Source organism: Macrotis lagotis, chromosome X (assembly GCF_037893015.1).
Source record: "Macrotis lagotis isolate mMagLag1 chromosome X, bilby.v1.9.chrom.fasta, whole genome shotgun sequence".
NCBI classification, from domain to species: Eukaryota; Metazoa; Chordata; class Mammalia; order Peramelemorphia; family Peramelidae; genus Macrotis; species Macrotis lagotis.
This window is the reverse complement of record NC_133666.1, coordinates 577,624,578-577,648,845: the sequence shown is the minus strand read 5'-3', so window position 1 is coordinate 577,648,845 and position 24,268 is coordinate 577,624,578.

Sequence of the window (24,268 nt, the reverse complement as noted above, 5' to 3'; positions counted from 1 at the left end):
ACTCAATATAGATTAGTTTTGAAGTAATTATATTTTTAATTCTTATTCATGCAGTTTCTAAGAATATCATCTTAATGCGAAATATCAACTATACTTTTCATTCTGATCTACTGATATGGGTTAAAACATCACAATTATCTAAACAGAAGAATAAATCTTACTTCAAATAAAACTGCATTATAATTTAGTTTTAGGATAAACAAGTCAAATCTAGATTTACAATCACAAATGGTATCATTAAAAAAAAGATCTCAATTTTTCCAAGGCTCATTAGCTTCTAGCACCTCAAATTATAGCGCTCACTGTTTTCAGTTATCTCAGTTCCAAGGATTTATAGTAGCAATCACATTTTCATCTCCCTCTTTTGGGGCCCACAAGGCAAAATAATATTATAATGTATTCCCTCACATAAAGATTAGAATACCACATTCAAACTATAACTTAGAAATTTATGGTAAGATACAAATTTAGTGTATAATGCCACAAATTTCTACAAACCAGGAAAATAATTCCTTTTTTTAATATGTTGTTTTCTGAAATCTCAACCTAACCAGGGTTGAGAAGACAGAGAAAATCTTGTATATTTTCTTGTTTTTATGCCTATTCTAAATACTTATCTCCCATCATAGACTGGTTAAAAAGTCAATGGAAGGGGAATTTAGCATTAGAATTATAATGTATTACAGAGATTTGTTTATGGTATGAAACTTCACTGATTAATTTAAGTTGGCTCAGTTGGATTTCCCTCTTCAAAATCTGCAAAATTAATAACCTCATGTGCATATGAGAACTTCTAATGGAGAAACCTATGTTTTTCCAACCTCATTGCCTGTTTATCTCTAACAGGAAGAGAGTTGAGGAGAGAAATAAGGGAAGAGAGAGAAAAGGAGAGAGAAATAGAAAGATCTACTGAAGGACAAGCTAAATTTTAACCAAAGCAGTATAATCCCCAAAGCTCTTAGGTGATCGGTCCAAGAGGACTACTAATTTACATATCAGGGCAACCAGGATAGTTCTAACTCACTTAACCTTGAGTTAAGTCCAAATATATAGTTCCCTAGTTTTATGGATACCTGGAGTTCTCATTTTTAAGACCGAATCTGTGACCTTGATTGTGTTCAATCTGAATCCCAGAAGTCCCCACTGAGTTTTCTCCATGCTAATTAATCCTTCATAGTTTGATCCTATCCTCATTAGATCTTGAGATCACAGAGACTGACTCCATTCCATGTTCAAGTTTCCTAAGAAACCTTCAGGTTCCTCAGGCTCAATTTTGAGGGATCCCACTTCTGACATCAAACTGTTAGTTGAAAACAAACCCAAACCTAAAAATAAAAAGATGTTAAGAAAAATGTGAATTAAGATATTCAGCAGGACAGAGAGCCAAAAATGGCATGGCTCACATCCTCAATCTCTGAAAGTTTTATATAGAGTTCAAATTATATCGAGTTCAAATAAAGACACAAGGAAATAAAATTTGCATGTAGACGGTTTCTAGAAAAGGTAAAGTGCAGAGAAGGCCACAGGTTTCTTGTCATGTATATCAGCAAGTAATTACAAATTCTGAAGAGGTTTGACCAGGATTTCTTCCTGTCAATTTCTTCCTGTGGTTTTTAGCCACAATATTTAAGTTCTGTTCCCTATCACTTTGTCCATCCATATAATTTTGGCTATATTATACTACCTCTTATTCATTTCCTTACCTGGTGATAGATATCTTCATGTTGTGATAAATTCCTTAAGAGTAAAGTTTATGCTATGTTTTTCTCTGTCTTCCCATAGTGCTGGGCAATTGGAGGGTGCTCCAATAAGAAATATTTGGCTATTTAATTATAAACCATCTTACCATGCTAAATCTACAACAAGAATCCCCTTTCCACCTTCCTGAGGTCTTTGCTCCCTAGATAATAAAAAAAAAATCAAGTTTATTTTGTTAAGAACTCCCTCTACCCAGAGGCAGCTAGGTGTGGCGCAGTGGACAGAACACCGGCCCAGGAGTCCCTGAGTTCAAATCAGGCCTCAGACACTTAATAACTATCTAGCTGTGTGGCCTTGGGCAAGCCACTTAACCTCATTTGCCTTGCAAAAACATAAAAAAAATTCCCTCTACCCATCATTCCCTCCTCCTTAACTCATAATCCTTCAACATAATTTTCTTACTATAAATTTATTTCTCTACTAATTGCTGTACTATATTCCCCTCCCCTTTCTCAAATTCTTTGAAAAAGTCATTTACACTTGGTGCCTTCACTTTCATCTCACCCTCTTCTTAATCCTCTCTAATTTTGTTTCTGACTTGTCTCTCAATTGAAACTGTTTTTTACCAACAGTCTAACTCTTCTCAGTGTTTCTGATGCATTTGATAATGTTGATCATTGTTTCTTCTTGACTGCTCTCTCCTTTCTGTGTTTAGTATACTGCTCTTTCTTAGTGCTCTTTCTCATTCTCTTTTGCAGATTTATCATTGTTTCACACTCATTAAGTATCCCAGACACCTTTCTTTCTATATTCTCCCTTGGTGAACTTATTGATCCCCTTATAGGTTCAATTATCATCTCTATGAAAATATTCCCAGATGTATTTGTTGTTCGGTTATGTCTGACTTTTTGTGACCTCATTTGAACTTTTCTAGGCAAAGATACTGGAGTGATTTGCCACACTACCTTCTCTGAGAAAATGAGGCAAACAGGGCTAAGTGACTTGTCCAGAGTCATAGAGTTAGAAGTCTGAAGCCAGCTTTGAACTTAGGAAGATGAATCTTTCTGACCTCAGACTTGGCATTTTATCCACTGACCCACCTAGTTGATGTATATCCACTTGTACAAAGTTACTCTGTCTCTCTCTTGAACTTGAATAGGCATCCTTGCCTATTAGACATTTCAAACGTATGTTCCAAAGGCACCCCAAACCAAACATGTCCAAAGTAGAATTCATTATCTCCTCTTTTCCTTTCCCCCTTCTGCCCCAGGCTCATGCAAAATTTCTTGTTTTTATTTTCACAACATAATTAACACAGCCCTTTTCTCCTTACTCCCAGAGTTACTATCCTAATTAAGGTTCACCTTAATCACCTGGACTATTGCAATAAATTCTTATTAGGTTTCCTTGCCTAAAACTTTTCTTCACTACACTCTATCCTCTACCCAACTGCCAAAGTCATTTCCCTACAAATCACATTTTATTTGATCATGTCCCTTCCTATCCTCTCAACACAGTAAATTCCAATAGCTCCTATTTTCTTGAAGTTTTTCAATTAGATATTTAAATTTCTTAAGAACATGACCTCCATATCTTTCCAGTCTTCTAACACTTGACTCCTTTTTTTCACACTCTTTATTCCACACATTGATCTATTTATTGTTCTATATCACATGAAACTCCATCTTCATATCTCTGTTTTTGCACTGGATGCTCTGCTTGTTTGGAATTCAATCTCTCCCCCACTTCCCCATCACCTCCACCTTTTGGAATCCCTTGTTTTCTTTAAATCACAAGTCCAAGCACTCTTTTCTCTGAAGATTCATAATAGCTGAAAGGCACCTTAAAGCCCTTAGAACCTCCTTCCACTCCCTCCACCCCACAGCTATGTAATAGATGAAGAAACTATCATATAGAGGGATGAAGTGACCTGCTGAGGGTCGCATAGCTAATATATCTGAGGCAGAACTTGAATCCAGTCCTTCTAGTGTTCAAGGCCAGTTGTTTTTTTCCAGCATACCACAGCTCAAATTTAGTCTAATTGAATCTTCATTTTTATCTATGACTTCTTGGGGATGACTGGGTAAAAGGGTATGGATGATTTAGTTTTTTCCCCTACACAATTCCAAATCAAATTCTAGAACTTAGCTTCAGCATTTTGCAGACAAAGAAACAGATCTAAAGTAGTTTAGTGACTTGACCAAGGCCTCATGGATGATTAGTGGCACATATGCAACTTAGAAGCCACTTAATTATTGCTTGTCGATAATTGGTGTAGGCAGGACCAGGATCCATCCATTGCTAGTAAAAAGAAGAACTAGTATATAGCACTTTTCTCTTCTACTTTTTTCCCCCCTCTACCTAAGTCACAGAGTCAGGATAGTGATTGTACACAGAATACTAAAGTAAGGATTGTATATCTGAATGAAGGATGAATGAATGAAAAAAACATTTACTTAGAGTTTAGTATGTACCAAGCACTGGAAACATAAATACTGTCTGTACCTAGAGGAGAAGCCAGCAAATGATGTTTTGGTTTGGAAAGTTTTAAAGATGGTAAGCAGAACCACAGCAGAGTAGATTGACATAAACTTTCCAGGACTGATAGCAAAACTGTTTTGACTATGGTTCCAGAATTGGAAAAAGTGGGGAATGGTTAGACAGGGGAAATGGCATTATGGCGGCACAGTAGCTGGTGTGGACATGACTGGGGAGTGAAATAAATTGTGACTAGAGGAAAAGATTGAAGTAGTGGATGACTGAGGCAAACACCACTCAAGATAATGGGTCCCTAGGTATTGGAAATTTATTATAGGTAATCCTTATAATTTTGTTATAGGAGCTAAGTACTAGGGATTCTGTGGGCAAAGACTGGTTCTAGCCTTTAGGAGGGAGTTGGCAAAGAATGGAATGAGCAATTATTAAGTAACTACAATGAGCCAGGCACTATACCAAGTACTTTGTAAATATTTCATTTAGTCCTCACAACATCTGTTAAATATGTGCTATTACTGTCGCCATTTTAAAGAAAAAGAACTAGGACTGATAGAGCTTAAGTGACTTGACCAGGGTTAAACTACTACCACCAGTTGGAAGCTGTATTTGAATTGTTTTCCTAATTTCAGACCCACCACTCTCTCTAATGTGCCACTTAGCTATCTCATCTTTTCCTTTCCTCTTCTTTCTCTTCCTTCCTGGCAGACTTGTCATAGTGAGTATCCAGTCCCACCTCAAAGTGAGAAGGAAGTTCAACATTGCTTTCAGTTGACCAAGAGGGATGGAGGTAAGGAAATCCCAAGCCGGGGCAGTAGACAAGGGGATTGTTGTGGTCCTGTTATTCTAGGATGCCGTTTCATTTCTGTAGAATTCCAATTGGGCATTATATAAGGCAAGTTTTTGGATATTGAAAGCTGTCTGTTCTCAAGCTTCAGACTCACAGGTATGGGGATATAGTTAACATTTATTTCAGGCCCTAATGAAGTTTCAATATTTCAAAGTTTTAATCCAATGTGTGCATTTCTTCTAGGGGGAAAAAATAAACCTTCTAGCATCTGTTACTTAGAATTGCTCTGCATTTAATTAAAATTTTAACTTCAATGTTAAAAATTGGCTTTTAAATAATGAGAGTTTGGAAAAGTGACAAAGGTCAGAAAAAAACTTAAAGCTTTCTTTTTCAGAGATAAGAATATGAATTTCTCTAATATCAGAGGATCCATCATTTTTCCTTTTTGTTCTTTTATCTGATGAACTAGGTGGATGTTTAGATCAGTATTAATTAACCATCACTTGCTTTACCTCCTTGGTTTCAGAGCTCAGAGAGAGTCAAAATGATTTAATAGTCTAATCCTCGGTTGGCAAAGTGTACCTCACTGAAATCTTTAACATGTTACTTACAATATCTCATTTAATTTACGCAACAACCCTGTGTGATTCCCATTTTACAGATGTGGAAATCAAGACTCATTGAGGCTAAGTGATTTGCTCATTGTCGTTGAAGAAATATCAGGACAGAATTTGAACCCACCTATCTCCTCATTCCAAATTCAGCCTCCTTTGTCCTAGGACCTACTGCTTTGTGGAATATTAGAGTTAAAGGGGAATTAGAAATCTTCTTGTTCAAAGAATATAAATTCATAGATTTAGAGCTAGAATGGACCTTAGAGGTGATCTAGATCAGAAGTGAAACCTGAGACAAGACTCTTGAGTACAGTATAATCCAGGTAAAAATGTAATTGAGAAATGTTTAATAAGATACATAAAAATGCAATCTGATATAGATAACATTATTTTGTCATTTTCTAAGTCAAAAGAGGACAGCAGGAATTTGTTTCTATTTCAATTTGGAACCTCAGATCTGGATCAACCCACTCATTTGACAGATGAAGAAATGGAAGTCCAATGAAAGGTAAGTGACTTCCTCAAGGTCACAAGAACAGACCAAGGCTCTAATGACTTTCTTTCTTTTCTTTCTTCCTTCCTTCCTTCCTTCCTTCCTTCCTTCCTTCCTTCCTTCCTTCCTTCCTTCCTTCCTTCCTTTCTTTCTTTCTTTCTTTCTTTCTTTCTTTCTTTCTTTCTTTCTTTCTTTCTTTCTTTCTTTCTTTCTTTCTCTCTCTCTCTCTCTTTCTTTCTTTTTTTTTTTGCAAGGCAATGGGGTTAAGTGGCTTGCCCAAGGCCACACAGCTAGGTAATTATTAAGTGTCTGAGACCGGATCTGAACTCAGGTACTCCTGACTCCAAGGCTGGTGCTCTATCCACTGCAGCACCTAGCTGCCCTGACTTTTTTTTTTTTTAAAAAATTTTATCACTATTTTTTTTATTTAGTCTAAAATTACCCTTGTATCTTGTCCCTTTATCCTCCCAGAGGACCATTCCATGCAACAAAATATTTTTTAGAAATGAGAAAAGATGATAAAGAGGATAAAAAGCAAATCAACCAATAAATTGGAAAAAATTATTATTATATACCATATTCCATACTCCTGGACCTCTCTCTCCATCTGTCCAAAGAATTTGGGGCCATGTTCTCCTGTATTTCTTCTTTGGGCCATTTTGTACTATCTCATTCTGCAACATTAATTTTCTGTTTTTTGGTGATTGTTGTTCTTTCCATTTATGTTATTGTAGTAATAATCAATTTTATATGCTTGACTGTGCTTACTTCTCTTTGCATCATCTTCTGCCTCCTAGCTTCCTTGGCTTTCTGCAGTCTCAGCTGAAGTTCCCCTTCCTGCAAGAAACCTTAATTTTGGTTTTGGTTCCTTCTCTCCAGTTTTTCGTAAATATATTTTGTATACCCATAATTTTTTTTGTGTTGATATGTCTTCTATCAGATTATGTGATTTTTTTTTTTGAGCAGGGACTGTGGTTTTGTATTTGTATTCCAGTTCTTAGCATAGTGCTCGGAAATACAGTAGGTACTTAAAAAATGCTCATTGACTGACTGCATCATTTCATTTAAGTTCATGTTTCTCTGTATTAATTATATTTGTCATTTTTATTGTCAAATTCTTATTGATGATTTCATCCCTATACTACAATTTGTTTAGCCATTGCTAAATGATGAATGTCTCTTATTTCTAGTTTTTTTCTACCACTTAACTGCACTATAATATTTTGATGTATATGGAGTCTTTCTTTTTCTTAATTTTCTTAGTGAAATCTCAAGGCCAAAGGGCATAAACATTTTGGTCATTTTATTTACATAATTTCAAATTGCTTTTCAAATGGTTGTAACTAATTTACAACTCTACCAACAATGTATTAATGTGTCTATCTTTCTACAACCCCTCATTAATTATCCTGATTTTTGCAAATTTTCTGGATAGGAGGTGAAGCATCAGTTTTGATTTTAATTTCTCTTGTGACTTGGATTATTCTTTAAGATCACTATTGATAACTTGAATTTTTTGTTGTTTGTTCATATTCTTTGATGATTTATCTTTTTGGGAATGGACTTTAAGACATTAAAAAATTCTGCTCTGCAAAACTCTTGGTCAATCAAAATACTAGAGGTCATTAATGTCATCTTGTTCCAACTTGATTTTCTTTACAATTATGACAAAGAAGATAGCCTTAGAGTCAGTTTTCTTGCATGGATCCAACAATATGCTCTCACACTATCCTTTAGAAACTTATTGTCTTGGAATGAATGAGATGTTATTCAATTTAGTTGAAAAAAATATTTTCTAAAATCCCTCAGTGAGAGGCAATGTGGTATAGTCAATAGTCCAATGACCTGGGGTTTTGAGTCCTACCTCTTTCTGCTAACTCAATTTCTTCATCTGTAAAAAGAGAATAACAAGCTTCCATTTTGCTTTGCAAACTCTAATATGTTATAGATACATGAATCATTATTATTGGCAAAAGTACATTTGTAAAGTGCTTTAATTTAGGCAAAGCACTTTCCATACATCATCTCACTTTATCCTGTTATCTCACAGGGTTGTTGTGAGGACCAAATGAGATGATGTATGGAAAGTGCTTTGCCTAAATTAAAGCACTTTATAAATGTCAGTTCTTATTAATACATTAGAAGCACTTTGCTAAGTTCAGGGGGAAGCACAGCGACATAATGAGACAATCCCTATCTTCCTAGAGCCTGGGACATATAAAGATTATTGCACAAAATAGGATAGGGAGATAATAAGAAAGAGTATTGTATTGCCAAGACCGAGTAGAGAGTAAGATTCTCCTTTCTCATGGGGATGGGGCTATGCTGAGGGAAGGAAGGATTAGGGAATCATTTAGGCTGATTACTTGATTCCTAGCCAGTTTCAGAAGACCTGAACCTCCCTTGGACTAGGTCTTTTAAAAGAGAACTGGACAGATAAGAAAACTAGAGCTGAGAGCTATTTAGGAGAGAATCAGGGAATAGACTCAGATCCCAGGAGGAGAAGGCTTTTTGTATGCTAGGCTCCTTTACCTTCTGGTACACCATTAGAATCCTCTCCTGACTCACACTATTGATCAAGGTGAGTTCTGATTTTGTTCTTCAGCTATGGATCTTTCAGTTGGTTCAGAAACACTTTCCCTTTTCTAGTTGTCCTGTTTCTCAAGTACCTTATCTAGTCATTATGAGTTAACTTTGACCTCTGGCATTAATGTAGCTATTCTATGATTTTGTATGAAGATCCTTCCCTATTTGCAATCTTTCATCTCTGGTTCCCTCTAGGCCAATCCAAGATATACTAGGCATCAGAGAATGTGGGACATTTGAGAGGGACACTTTTTGGAGATCTGTGATCTCATAAGTATAGAGATCAGAAAATTGGTCAGAAAATTATTTCCCTTCACCAAAGTAGATTTCATCTCCTTTGGCAACTTAAAATTTTAGAGAGTTACTTGGGGGGGATGGGGATGGGTGTGGAGACTGAGTCACTTGGCAACAAAATTTTTGTCAGAGTCAGGATATGAATTCAAGTCTTTCTGATGATGAGGATGACTATTTCCTCTACCAGGTTATCTCTCATTCTTAATGCTCTTATTCTAAGGTAGTGTTAATAAACCAGCTGGTACCCATGGCTAGCAAAGTTCACATGACATCAAAGAGATGACATCAATGCTAGAATATATTCTCAAACAGTGACAGTAGGGAAGTTCATACCTGTAATAACAGCCTGAAACAACAAATAGTTAGCATTTTTGTAGCAACCTAAAGTTTGCAAAGCACTTTGCATATATTTTTATCTCATTTGCTCCTAAATACAATCATCTGGGGAAGGTTCTATCATTATTCCAATTTTCCAGATAAAGGAATTGAAGGAAGGAGAGGTTAGATAACTTACCCAGAGTCACAGAGCTAGTTAGCATTTGTAGTAGGATTTAAAATCAGGACTTCCTTATTTCTAGTCCAGTGCCCTATGCAAAGACAAAGGTCTCTTTCTTTAATCTTCTGAACTTTGACCAAGAACTTTTTCAAACCAGCTTATATCATTTAAAATGGAAATCTATACCCTCAAAATTCACTCTTCTAGGATTCTAGCTATATCTCTGATTTTGGTAGGATATAGGGCAACCAATGCCTTGTGGTTTGTCAAGGTCACAAACACAAGGTTTCAAAAGTAAAATGTACTACTGACCAATAATGCTCTCAATTCTCTTCTGTGCAAATCCTCTTATTTTCAAGATAATTGACTGGAGCGGGCACTTTGCCTGTTGGGTGTGCAGAGTGATGCCACCTCTTCCCAATTGAAGAGAAAACATTTGGAGCACATATTGCAAAGCACCTGAATTTGAAATGTTTATTTCTTGGCTGGCTTTTATTTTCTTCTATCAGAGGAACTCTGGCTGAAGTTGGTGCATTAATCACTTGTCTAATTTCATTTTAAAAAAAAAAACCCTAGTTATTTTTAAATGATAAGTAACATGAGTTACTGCCCTTTTCCATTTAGAAACCTGTTCAAAATTCAGAGCTTTGCCTACTTCTTTGTTAGTATTCAGTCTGGATATGTCTTTTCTTTGTAACAATTAAAACACTTAGGGATTTTTAGTTTAAAATGTCATGTTATTGCATTATTGATATAGTTCATAAGCTCTGGATTATTTAATTTAGATATTGCTATTTCTAGTAAATTGTGGTATTTGATAATATTGCTAAATAAATATTATTACAACAATACTCTTGGACTTTCTGATAGGTTGAGATAAGACACTTATTCTTATAACATATTCATTCTTCTTTCATTTGGAGGTAGTTAGGCAATGCTTGGGGAATTGATGCTAATTTAGTTTAAGGAATGATGGAAAGGATGTAGGACTGTAAGTCAGAAGATCTGAGTTTACATCCTAGCTGACTGATGTCTTTCACAAAAACAGAATTTCAGAGATAGAAGACTCACAAGATTGTCAATTTGAACTAGAGGAGATCTCAGAGATCATTCCCCACCCATTCTCCCCCACTTTACAGAGGAGGAAACTGAGTCCCAAAGATGTTATATAAATAGTAGGTAGCAGAGGTTCTCTGAATCCAAATTGAAGATTCTTCCTACAACTTCTGTTAGCTTCAGTTTCCTCATCAGAAAAAGAGGAATAAATATACTGCTACTCTGTTTCATGAAATTATGATAATCATAGTTCTCAGAGTCAGAAGAAACCTTAAACCTCATTATGTCTTGAATTCTCTGCATCCCCAAAATGCTCTTTAGTGCTGCCTATCCTCTCCACATTTGCACCAATACCAGATGATGAGATTTCTTTCCTTTTCAAGGCTAGTTTTTCATCTATGCCCTTGTTCCTCTTTCCTCCAGGCTAATGTTCTATGATTATTCCTTCTCTCTCTCATATGTATACTCTCTTCCACTCTATGTTCTCTATTATAGCACTAGCTGAAAATATGCTCAGAACTCCTCTTTCCCAAAGAAACCTTCTCTTGACTTTGCTACCCTCAACCTGTGATTCCACACCTCATCTCCTTCACTATTAAACTCATGGGAAATGTAGTCTATCTTGTCTTTCAAAAGAACATTTATTCATTCCTTAGCACCTTGTAGTGTAGCTTCTTACCTGGTTATTCTTCTGAATTGTTCTCTTTGACTAAACAATGAACTCATCTTCAAAATTCACTGACTTTTCCCACAGTCCCCTTTGATTTTGTTGCAGAATTTGATTTTCCTAGGTACACTTTACTTTCTTGCTATCATCAAATTAATTTCTCTTTTGTGTGTATTCTCTTACCAGTATAACTATTCCTTCTTGGTCTTTTTGCCAATTCATATTCTTCTTTCAATAACCTAAGTGTGGGTATAGTCTCAGACTCCTTTCTGCACTTTCTTGTCTTTCTTTTCTTTTTCTATAGGTAGAAAAGTCTTAATCTGAGGTCTGTAAATTTGTGTTTTTAAAAACTATTTTATGTTTGTACTTTAACACAAGGCAGCTATATGAAACAATGAATAGAAAGCAGAGCTTGGAGTCAGAAAGACTCATTTTTCAGAGTTCAAATCAGATTCTTAATAACTGTGTGACCTTGGACAAGTTACTTAAATCTATTTGCCCCAGTTTCCTCATCTGTTAAACAAATTGGAGAAGGAAATTACAAGCTACTGCAATATCTTTGCCAAGAAAATCTCAAATGGGATCAGGAAGAATCAGACGTGACTGAACAACAAATTTTAACACATGGAAGCTCATGTATTTTATTTTATTCATTTAAAAATATTATTCTGAGAAAGTATCTATAAGTTTTATCAGACTGCCCAAAGGGATTGCTAACACTCAAAATGGTCAAGTTTGTTCCCTAGATGATATCCTTCACTTTCATAGAATCAGTTATCACCTTGATAGAAATGTTTACAAAAATCTATACATCTAGCTCTAGTTTCTCCTTGGAGCTACGACATTACTTATTACCTCTGGACATCTCTACTTGGATGCATCCTGTCATTCCCAGTTTGGATTCATCATATTGACATCCCCCCCCCCCCAGTCATTTTTCTCATACTTGAAATATCCCCATTTTGTTCAAGGCATTCCTTACCCCATTAGTCAGGGCCAAAACTTCAGAGCAATCTTTAATTTTTAAATTTTCTTGTCTGTATCCTTGCCTCTACCCCAAATCTAAACTGTTATTGAGTCCTACTGATTTGACTTTCATAATATCTCTCATTGCTATACTTTCTTTTCTGTTCACATTAATGCCATACCACTTCAGGGCCTCCTCACTTTTTCCTAGATTATTTTAATAGCCTCTCAACTGTTCACTCTGGTTCCAATATTTTCCTTCTCCACTCTCTCCTTCACATAATTGCCAAAATAATCTTTCTAAGCCATAAATCTGGCTATGAGAAGTGGTGTAGCAGGCTGGGATCAGAGTCAGGAAGACCTACATTTGAATCTTGCCCTTGATACCAGTCATGTGACAGTGGGCAAGTTATTTGATGTCTTGGAGGCCCAGTTTCCACAACATATAAAATGGGGATGATTATAATGATAATTAACTGCCTGCTTAATTATTATTAGCCTCAAAAATGAGGTAAACAATGTCATTCCACTATTCAAAAACCTAGAGTGACCTGTATCTAGCAATAACCAAAAAAGGTAAAATAGTAATGTCTAGAATTACAAAATCTGAGGCTCAGAAGAGACCTGAGAGATCATCTAGTACAACTTATTCCTGAACAAGAATCCACTTAGTGACCTAGTTGGCAAGTAGCATTCCTACCTTGCTCAAAGACATCTAGCAGAAGGAAACGCACTGTCTCCCAAGGCAACCCATTCTATTTTTGCTTAGTTCTTCTAATGAGTGATTCCCCCCCCCTTATATCAAACATAAAACTGCTACTTCACAACTTCCATTGATTACTTTTAGACCTGAGGACCAGCAGCAAATGTCTAAGACCTTTGTTATATAATAACTTTTCAAATATAGGAGATAGCTATCATGTCCTCCATTCTTCAAGTCTTTGTTCTAGAACACCCTTATTTATGGCAGTCAATCCTCACCTGATCATATTAATCACTCTTCTTTGTATTCTTCCCATCTTATCACTATGGTCCCTGAAACAGTTCTCAACTTTCTAAATATGATCTGATCAGGGTAAGGTAGAACTATCACTTCTTGAGTATGGGACACTATGTCTCTCTTACTTTAAGTCTGAGAAATGTATGATAGGAAGAAAAGATGGGACAGTCACAGGGTGAGGGATGGGGAGGACAAGTAGGCAGCCTGAGTGCTCTACTTTCATTCTGCAAATGTCAGGAGAAAATGAGAAAGGCCTCGATAGCACACTCTTTGTCCCCTTCCCTCCTTCCATTGATGTTCTTATGGGAGGCAGTGAACTAGAGTTGGTCTGCTTGGGTTGTGATATGCATCTTTGTAAAAAGCAGTCAAATCAATGAGATCACAGACACATTTGAATATGTGAATGGTTGGTTGTCCTTCATACTGAAAGAAAATCCTACTGTGGCTAATCAGATCAATGTGAACTCAGAAGGTTCTACCATAGGTTGGTCACAAATAGTTGACTTGAACATCTGTGATGGAGATGTCTCTAAATGTGTGCATCTCACTTCCTTTTTTTGTGCTACTGCAATTCTGCTTTTCTCATAGAGCACAGTGCCTTCTTTGACGCTGGCATCATCAAAAATGAATATTTGAATATTGAGTGAAGGAACTCCCTTTGCAAAGTTTTGCAACTTAGCATCTTAGAGAATTGAATGGAAGTATTGAGAGAAGTTACTTACCCAGGCTCACATAGCCAGTCTATGTCAAAGGCAAGATTTAAACATATGCCTTTCTGACTCCAAACTTACCTCTTTATATCCTGTACAACAGTGCCTTCTCAATAAATGGAGAATGGGTAAGGTGAAAGGGACTAGAAGAATGGAATTTTAAAAAGAAGTTTGCTTTAAGCTGAGTTGGGGAAAATGAAGCCAAATGTGGCACAATCAAACCCTGATTCTTGCCTCTCTGGAGACAGTTAGACCATAGTTTCATTTTGAAAATGCAAGTGTAATTTTTTCCCTCTTGATCAGCCAGAGGAGGATTATGGACATTAAGATCATCCCCCCTGTTTGAATGGCCCCTCAATGGCTTGCATTGCAGTAGCTTACCCTGGGAAAAACATTAAAGAGATTCCCCTCCCTAATGTTTGCCTGTGGCAAACAGAAGGGCCCCTGGCAGGAGAGGAGGTAAGGATTTTTACAAATATCAGCAATGATTTGTGTATTATAGAGAAGAAACTGACAGGGAAAAAAAAGAATCTGGCTTCTATTTGTAAGTTTTGTGTTCTGCCTTTTGTCAGAAAACCGTTAGGTTCAATTATGTTACCCATTGCAAACAGAGGATAAGAACATAAAGGGTGTCTTTGTCCTTACTTATTTTTTCCTCTGTCCTTACTTCTTAAATAAAAGGAGATGTTGGGGGAAGCCCATGGAGAGATACCCCAACTTTTGACCACTTAACTTCTCTGTGTTTCACAGTTTCCTTCTCTGTATAATGAGGGGTCTGGATTAATGACCTTTAAGGTCCCTTCCAGCTCTAAATAGAGTCTTAACTCTATGGTCTTCATCATCACATTATTTTTTTTCCTACAACAGTTAAAGACACCCTCTTGTTGGACAGTCTTCACTCCACTAGATGGTGCTAGTGTACCCAAAGGGGCTCTAAAGCCAGGTAAGGGCAATACAGTTTGACTCTTAAAAGTTAGCAACACCCGGAAAGCGTTGAGGAGGAGGATGGTTGTGTCCACCCTTCCTTCTTCCTTATCTTGGACTGCAGAGGGAGGCAGTTCCTTTCCAAAATTAGTTTTATTACAGTACAACTCTTATGATTCTCTGAATAAATTAGGAGGTAGATCTATACAAATGTTATATATATATATGTATTATATATGAATGTATTATAAGTCATTCATGAATGTACATATAGTTGCTCATTGATTTTTGTTTGTGTATATATATATGATTATTCATATAAAGGAATTTTAAATATGTGTGTATGTGTGTATACACTTTTATATCTGTCTTGACCTGCTATTCCACTGAATCAATGAACTTCCAGTGTGGAAAATTCCTCTATCAGGACAAATTATCAACACCTCTATAACTTATAGTCTTAGGGAATTGCTTGACATAAGAAAACAAAAAACAAAAATGGTAAATGGTAGAAGAACTTAAGAAAGAGAAGTACACTAATGCATTGTTAGTGGAATAATGAATGGCTCAGCTGTTCTGGAAAATTAGGAAAGTGATTGTATTTTCATACTCTAGAACCCAGTGATATTAGGCATGTATCCCTAGTAGGTTAAAGATGGAGAAGCAGTACTTTTCTGTAATAACTAAAAAATAGAAGCAAAGTGGGTTTTTATTTACTGGGGAATGATGAAACAATGGTGGCATGTTAATGTAATAGAATACTGAGCCATAAAAATGACCAATAAGAATTCATAGAAACCTGGGAAGACTTGTATGAACTGATGCAGAACAGAGGAAGCAGAGGCAGGTGAACAAGTAAATTTACACAAGTAAATGAAAACAACCTTGAAAGATTAAAATTCAGATCAGTGCAGTGATCAATATCAATTTAATACAGGAAATGAAATTTCTCACACTCCTGTTATCAGAGAGGTGGTAAAGAGGCATTCACCTTTTTAGTTATAGTTGATATTCTGGTTTGTTTTGCTTAACTGAACTTTTTTTTTCTTTTAACAAGGGAGGAGGAGGTTTGTCCTCAGGGTTGAAAGGGAAGAGAAGGGATCTGCTACTGTGCTAAAGTCTTGCAAATGTGATTTTATTTGATCCTCACAATGGCCTTATGAGGTAGGCCACATCAGACCCAAATTTGCTTCTTTTTGTCTTCCTTTTGGAAAGAGTTTTCTCTCCCAAAGCACAAGAGTGAAGTGATTGGACCTTAGTCACTTCAGAAGAAAAGCAGGAAGGAAATATGACACCATAATTGTGTCAGGTCCTTTGCTGAATGCTTTACAAATATTATGTCATTTAACCGTCATTTTATAGTTGAGGAAACTGAGGCAGAGGTTGAATGAGTTGTACAGGGTCATTCAAATAAGTGTCCAAGGCAAGATTTGACCTCAGATCTTCCTGACACCTGGCCCAGAGCTCGCTCCCCTGCACCACCTGGCTTCCTAGGTAGGAAATAGAGTTATTGGGAAATATACCTATGTGTATATATACATATATATATATTTTTATGTGTATGAAGAGTAGAGAACATATATATATATATATATAATCATAGAGATTATATTAGTACTCAAGTATGTGTATATTGATATATATTGAGTACTAATATAATATATTACTCTATATAATATATAATCTCTATGATAGATATCTATATATAGTTTTCTCTCATATATACATAAACTATATTTCAATATAGAGTGAACATATGTACATATATATAAACACAAAGAGAGAGAGATTGAGACAGAGAGAGCAGAAATATATACACACATATGGAGAGAGAGAAAGACAGAGAGAATGAAAGAGCTAATAAAACATTTATTTATATTTACAGTGCAGGAGTGCCCTAAGTTACTTGAACATTTAAGAATTTGCCCATCGCAAAGACATTTTCTTTTGGAGAGGTGGCACTTGAATCCATGTTTTCTCACTCTCAAGCTGGTCCCTTACCCACTGATTATGCATCTCTCTCTCTCTCTCTCTCTCTCTCTCTCTCTCTCTCTCTCTCTCTCTCTCTCTCTCTCTCTCTCTCATCTATAGCTATATTTAGAGATATAAAATATATCCAAAAATACTTCCTTATATGAATGTGGTATAAAGGAAATAAAAAATCAAAATCTTTTTGTAATGAAGTTCAAGGATAGCCTCAGGTATAACCTCTGACATGTGCTATCTCTGTGATCCTGGGTAAGTTGTTTAACTTTCAGGGCCAGCCCTTCTCCTTGCTTCCCAACTCCCTAAGACCCACAGTTGCAGAACAGTTATTGTACTGCCTTGATTGAAAGAGCTTTATCGCTAAGAGTTTCCAGTTCCAATGAAATCATAGCAACTGAACCCCCAAACTCCTAACATATGGCACAAGGGGGAACAGATTTATTAAGGGCAACGGCAAGGGAGACAGAAATAATACCAGGCAAACGCAATAATTATAGGATTGCCGAACACACAATAACAGATCCTTCCCAATGTCTCCCGCAGGCCTGGCGGGCTTCCTTGCTTCTCCAGGTCCCTGAGGCCTCTGGCCCAGGACTCTTGTGGTCCCTGCTGTAAGTGCTGTGCCGGCTCCTCTGTGGTTCCCCCAGGCCCACACTGTAGTCCTGGACACACAGCATGGGCCGCAGTAGCTTTAAACAAACATGGTTCGAAAGGCAAGGGGAGAGACATAAGAAACCTTGTGTTCTCTCACAACAGGGCTCCTTGTGGCTATGCAGGGGGCTCACCCTCCAGCTGTACCAGTGTTCCAGCTCTAAGTCATTTCTCTTCCAAGAAAGCACTTTGCAAACTATACCTCAGACAACAGGGACAGTTTTGAGTCACCAAACCACATAGTAAGCCAAAGGTTTGGGAAAGTCCTTTACTGTTTGGTCACGACAGACTGACTGTAGCCACTACACCTGGGACTTGATGTTCTTGTGGTCTCCAGGTGTGGGCCATATGATGCTCTTTCCCCTTCTCTTCTCTCTTAGGAGAGCAATGAAGAGAGCAGTCATTTTGTTGGCAGCTGCCTTGAGAGCCAGGGAATTGTGGGGAGCTTTGAGCTTTTCCAGGCTAGCTGTCTGCCTAATTCATTCATCCTTTGTTCATAGATCTAGAGTTGGATGAAACTTTAGAGACTCCCTTGTCTGATAATAATAATAATAATAATAATAATAATAATAATAATAATAAATAGTGATAACTAACATTTATATAGTACTTACTATATATCAGGTACTTTAAAATTATTAACTCATTTCTTCTTCACAACAACCCTGGGAAGCAGGTGCTATTATTATTCACATTTTACAGAGGAGGAAACAGACAAACAGAGGTTAAGTGACTTGTTCAGGGTCACTCAGCTAGTAAGGTGTGATTTGTATTTAAGTCTACCTGACTCAGAGAGGGCTCTATTTACTGTCAGGAACATGTGGTCAGGGGGTAGCAGGTGAGGCAGAGCTGAACCCCACCTGACTCCTCCTCACCCCATACCCCTGCGGTACTCCTCTACTCAGCTATCCATAGCAGGATGAGCCCCCTGCATAGCCACAAGGAGCCCTGTTGTGAGAGAACACAAGGCTTCTTATGTCTCTCTCCCCTTCCCTTTCAAACCATGTTTGTTTAAAGCCACTGTGGCCTAAGCTGTGTGCCCAGGACTACAGTGTGGGCATAACCCAGTGAGGTGAGGTGAACTGCCCAGATCACAAAGGCAGTAAGTGGCAGAGCTGGGAATTTAACCCATAGCCCCTGACGCCAACTTAAGTCCTCTTTGCACCATGCTGTTTTGCCTCCTTTCTTTGAAATAGGTATTAAGAATCTACCCTTTCCAAACTACTTTACTATAGATACATTATCATCTATCTATCTATCTATCTATCTATCTATCTATCTATCTATCTATCTATCTATCTATCTATCCATCCGTCTAGATCTCTAACTACTTTTTTTTTAGGTTTTTGCAAGGCAAATGGGGTTAAGTGACTTGCCCAAGGCCACACAGCTAGGTAATTATTAAGTGTCTGAGACCGGATTTGAACCCAGGTACTCCTGACTCCAGGGCTGGTGCTCTATCCACTGCACCACCTAGCCGCCCCAATAGTTAACTATTGATATCTATCTATATGTGCAATCTCCATATGGCATTTATACCATGAATGTATGGTCACAAGAGGAGTAAAAAGAAATATAATGCAAAGTCCCTTCCTTCAAGGGGCTTAGTAGCAGGAATTTTCTGGAACCAGGAAAATTGATAAATATTCCATATGAGCATTTACAGCTAGGAAATAGACAAAAGCTGCTAATCTCTACTTGATTTGTTGTTTTGTTGGTTACCCACATTTAAGAAAGTGATGGGAAAAATGTTTATAAAGCAGATGAAATTTAAAAGTGTGTCACATATACATTTGCTATTTTCATGGAGAGATAACTGTTCAATATTTGCTTTTACACAACTTAGGACCTGCTTAGGGAAAGATGTTCACACAGAGAGATCACACCAAAGGTCAAAGGCAAACAAGGTAATTGTCAAGGTTGCATTAAAAGTGGAATCATTCAGAAATTCAGAAGAGGAAGGGATCACTAGAGCAAATGTGGTCATGAAGGCTCCAAAGAGAAAAGTAGATCTGGAAAGGTAGGAAGGCTTTAGGTTTGTAAAGAGAAGAAGCGTGGAATAGCATCACTGGCCAATGGGGAATGTTGGGTAAATCAGTGTAACTAGAAGGAGAAGTTCACTGAAATCAGAGCAACTCTGAAATGGAAGGGATTTCCAATCCATGTCAAACAAGATTTCCATTCTGCAACATCTCCAAATGCTTATCTGTCTGCTTGAAGACCTTCTGTGACAGAAATCACTACCTATAAACACAAGTCATTCCTCTTTTATATGACTTTTTTCATAAACAAACATTTCCTTGGGTAAATAAAGTATAAATAATAAATAGGCATGGAAATTGGAAGAGGGAGGAGTCAGGAAGCAGTTTTGCATTTTAATTTTGCCATGAATTTATCTGATTGTAGGGTCTTCCTATTCCATTCTCTCTCTCTCTCTCTCTCTCTCTCTCTGTCTCTCTCTCTCTCTTTCTTTTTTCTTTCTTTCTTTTTCGTTCTTTCTTTCTCTTTCTTTCTTTTCTTTTTTTCTTTCTTTTGCTTCTATTTCTTTCTTCTTCTTCATAATGTAAGCTCTTTGAAGGCAGAGATTGTATAGAATAATGGGACTGGAGTCACAGAGACTTGAGTTGAAATCTGATCAGACATTTATTAGCTATGTGATCTTAGGCAAGTCACTTTATCTCTGTTTGCCTTAATTCATTGGAGAAGGAAATGGTAAACTACTCCAGTATCTTTGCCAAGAAATTTCCAATGGACAAACCAAACTATGGTTCATGGGGTCATGAAGAGTCAGATATGACTGAACAAAAACAATCCCCAGAGCTTGAAACAGGGCGGGCTCCAGAGGAGGCATTTAAAACATGCTTCTTGTATTGGATTAAATTATATTCTCTAGGGCTTTGTTGGTTCAAAAGAGGTTTGAACTAGTTCCCTTTCAGCTCTGAGTCTTTGATATCATGATACTTACAAGTGACTGTGGAAAATTATTTAATCTTTCAGGACCCCCCCTTTTTTTTCCTTAAAGAGGGAATTATATTGAGATCATCTAATTCTTAGCACCTATGATTTGAGAAGGAAGTCATTGACATTAGCTGATTTGGAGAATTGATGCAAATAAGGTAGTGAGGAGAGGAAGTTTATTTAACTGTGAAACAGATGAATTTATCTATAAAAGACTTAACTTGGGGCAGCTAGGTGGTCAGGAGGACCTGAGTTCAAATGTGACCTCAGACACTTAATAATTGCCTAGCTGTGTGTGACTTTGGGCAAATCACTTAACCCCATTGCCTTAAATAAATTAAATTTTTTTTTTAAATTTAAGACTTAACTTGAAGTGATTGCAGAACATTCAAATAACTATCCAGTGGGTAATTGGAGAGACAATAGTGGAGCTCAGGAGAAAGGCTGGATTGCACATAGACTGGGAGACTAGTGTTCTATAAGTGAAGAGTGTCCAGAGAGAAGAGTAGAGTACTCAGGGCTTAACATGGGCGGCTCCATACAGTTAGGAGGTGAGATGAAATCGACTTACCATTAAAGAAGGTGGAAAAGGAGTGGTCAAAGAAGAAAAGGTAACCCAGATAATATACTACCATGAAGGCTGCTAGGAAGGACAGACTTTCAAGAATAACAGGGTAGTGAGTGGGACCAAATGTTTCAGAGGTCAAAGAGCTGCAACCTGAGAATGTATATTGGATGTCTAAATGATTGTCAGGGTTATGTTGCAGAACTGATTGTTATCTCTTCTAGGTCCAGAGGGCCATCTTTCTTTAGGCCATATGCCATAGTCCGGGTCACTTTTTGTTTCAGACATCCTAAGTAACTAATACTCAAGAATAGACTGACTCTCTCCTCAAACTCATTCTTATGATTTGGGGAAAGAGGGTGGGAAGGATAGAGAAGTGGGGCTTGGGTGGGGAGACAAGTGCAAGGCACATGGGTATACACTAATTCTTTTCCAGTCTTACACAAATCAATTTCTCCAAAATATTTTATCTTTGAATTTTGATTTGATTGCATAATGCATTCTGCTAGTTTTATAGTACATCACTGCATTATGTCATAAAAGCCAAATTGTATATTATAGCTATAGATATTATAAAAACTGGTATTTACTCATAACATGCCTTTGTGATTTAATATTCAATAAATGTTTGCCTTAAAATAGTTCCCAGAGAACATACTCTAATGAAATGGACCCTGTGATTTAATTGGTATAAGGAAATTCACTGGGCTAAAGTGGATTAGCACTTGTTCTACAATTATCATCTAAGAGAGTTTCCTGGGGACCTTCAGAGGTTCAATGACAAACAGGGTCACACAGTTAGGTCTTGAACCTAGGTGGGAATTGAACCTTGGTCTTCCTGGTACCTATTCTAGTTCACTGTATTTCCCACTGTTTTGTCACTTGTGATAGCATATGCTAAATATTTGTCACATCTCAATCATTACTTCTTGGGCATTACCTTTTTTCTCTTAAGGTTATCAAACTATTGTTTCATCAACAAAAGAATGAAAATAGAGAAAGAATAAGCCATGAATTAGGAGGCATATTTTCTACATACAACAAGGTAAGAGAAATAGGGAGAAATAGATACGTCTCAATTAATCAGCATTTATTAGGTACTTACTATTTGGCAGGCACTGTGTCATTTGCCGAGATATGATAAAAAGTAGAAAATAGTCCCTGACCTCTAGGAGTTTTATATTCTTTTTTTTAAATTTAATTTATTTAGTTTGAATTTTACAATTTTCCCTCAATCTTGCTTCCCTCCCCTGCCCCCCCTCACAGAAGGCATTCTGTTAGTCTTTACATTGTTTACATGATATACATTAATCTAGGTTGAATGAGATGAGAGAGAAATCATATCCTTAAGGAAAAAAATAAAGTATAAGAAATAGAAAAATGACATAATAAGATAACTTTTTTTTAAAAAAAATTAAAAGGTAACAGTCTTTGTTTAAACTAGGAGTTACATTCTAATGGGGGATTTAATATGTAAATTAATAGATATATAAATATCTTCTAAGCAGTTAGAAGTTGCCCTTTGAGAGGTGTTCTTGATCTTTTGGGGGAGTCTTTGACCTTGTTGGCTATCTGGTGAAATCTATCAATTCTGATCTCAGAATAAAATGTTAAAAGCACAAAATAATCCCATAGGATTAGTCAGTTAACTAGCATTTTTAAAGCTACTATGTGCTAAGGGTCATATTAAGAACAGGAGATACAAAGAAAAGCAAAAGCAAATGAACAACAACAATAAGAAGAAAAAAGACATTGGTCTGCTCTCAAAAAGCTCACAAACTATTGGGGGAAACCACATGCAAACAACTATGTTCAAGATAAAGGAAGCTAGGTGGTAGATATGAGGAAGGCGAGTTTCAGGTAGAAGGGACAGCTGGCCAAAAAGCTGCAAGTCTGGAGATGAAATGTATATACACACACATACACACATACATTCATACATATAATTTTATGGACCATGGGTTAAGAACTCCTGACCTAGAGGGTAAGGCTTTAGAGAGGGTAGGAAGAGGGGAGAAACTGGGAAATCAAAGATTCTGAGAAGTAGAAATCATGAGCGAGGACTAATGTCTGAGTATTGTATATTAGGCTATAGGATATATGAACAGAAGGAGAGTTAAGAAGACTAAAAAGGAGGCAGCTAAGGTGGCACAGGGGATAAAGCACTGGCCCTGGAGTCAGGAATACCTGGGTTCAAATCTGGTCTCAGACACTTAATAATTGCCTAGCTGTGTGGCCTTGGGCAAGCCACTTCACCCCATTTGCCATGCAAAAACCTTAAAAAAGAAAAAGAATAAAAAGAAAGGAAGGGACTTGGTGTGGATGTTTTAGATGCCCAACAATGGATCCTAATAATAATCCTGGATTTGATGTTGGAAACCAATAATTTATCCTGGAGAAAAAAGGGAGCTAATGGAATTTATTGAGGGTAGAGGTGACCAGGTCACACCTACACTTTTGGAAAAACACTATGGCATCAGGGCTGAGGATGGAGAGAGACTTGAGTCAAGATCAGTTAGAAGACTATTGTAATAGAACAAGGGAAAGATGATTTTTTGTACAGTTATGTCCAACTCTTCTCCACCCTATTTTGGCGTTTTCTTGGCAGACACTGAATTGGTTTATCATTTCCTTCTCCAGGTCATTTTAGAGACGAAGAAACTGATATGAAAAGATTTAAGTGACTTACCCCAGGTCACAGGGCTAGTAAGAGATTGAGGTCAGATTTGAACTGAGGAGGATGTGTCTTCCTAACTTCAGGTCAGCATTCTATCCAATTGCTTCACCTAGCTGTCTTGTGTTAAATACAATTATCAAAATATTTCTAAAAACAAGTTAAGACTTCTTGACTTCTAGTATACTACTAGAGAGAGAGTCTAGAAAGAGAAGAAAGTGTAGAAGAGACTCTAAAGGGAGGGGGGACTCAGGTTTCTGGAAAAAGAATTTGAGCTTGGCTAGGTTTAAACTCATGTTTTCCTGACTCCAGGCTTGGTATTCTATCCAGTGAGCCACCCAAGTGCCCTAGGGAGAAGTGATAAAGATGGGAAATAGAGTGGTTACTTTGTGAGTAGGGAGAAGGGGATATATAAAGGAGATGTTGTGAAGGTAGAAGCCATAAGATTTGACAATTGATTAGATATGCAGTAAAACTCTACTCATTGGGAATTCATGATCATGTAATTAGGTCTGGCTTTGGCTGAATGTTAGTTTTGTATTGCTATCTGTGGAAAAAAGAGGTTATTAAGCAAAATAGTATAGTAAACAGACTTAAAAGAAGTTGTTTAATGCATGTGTGTGTGGGGTAGTTGTGTTTTTAATCAC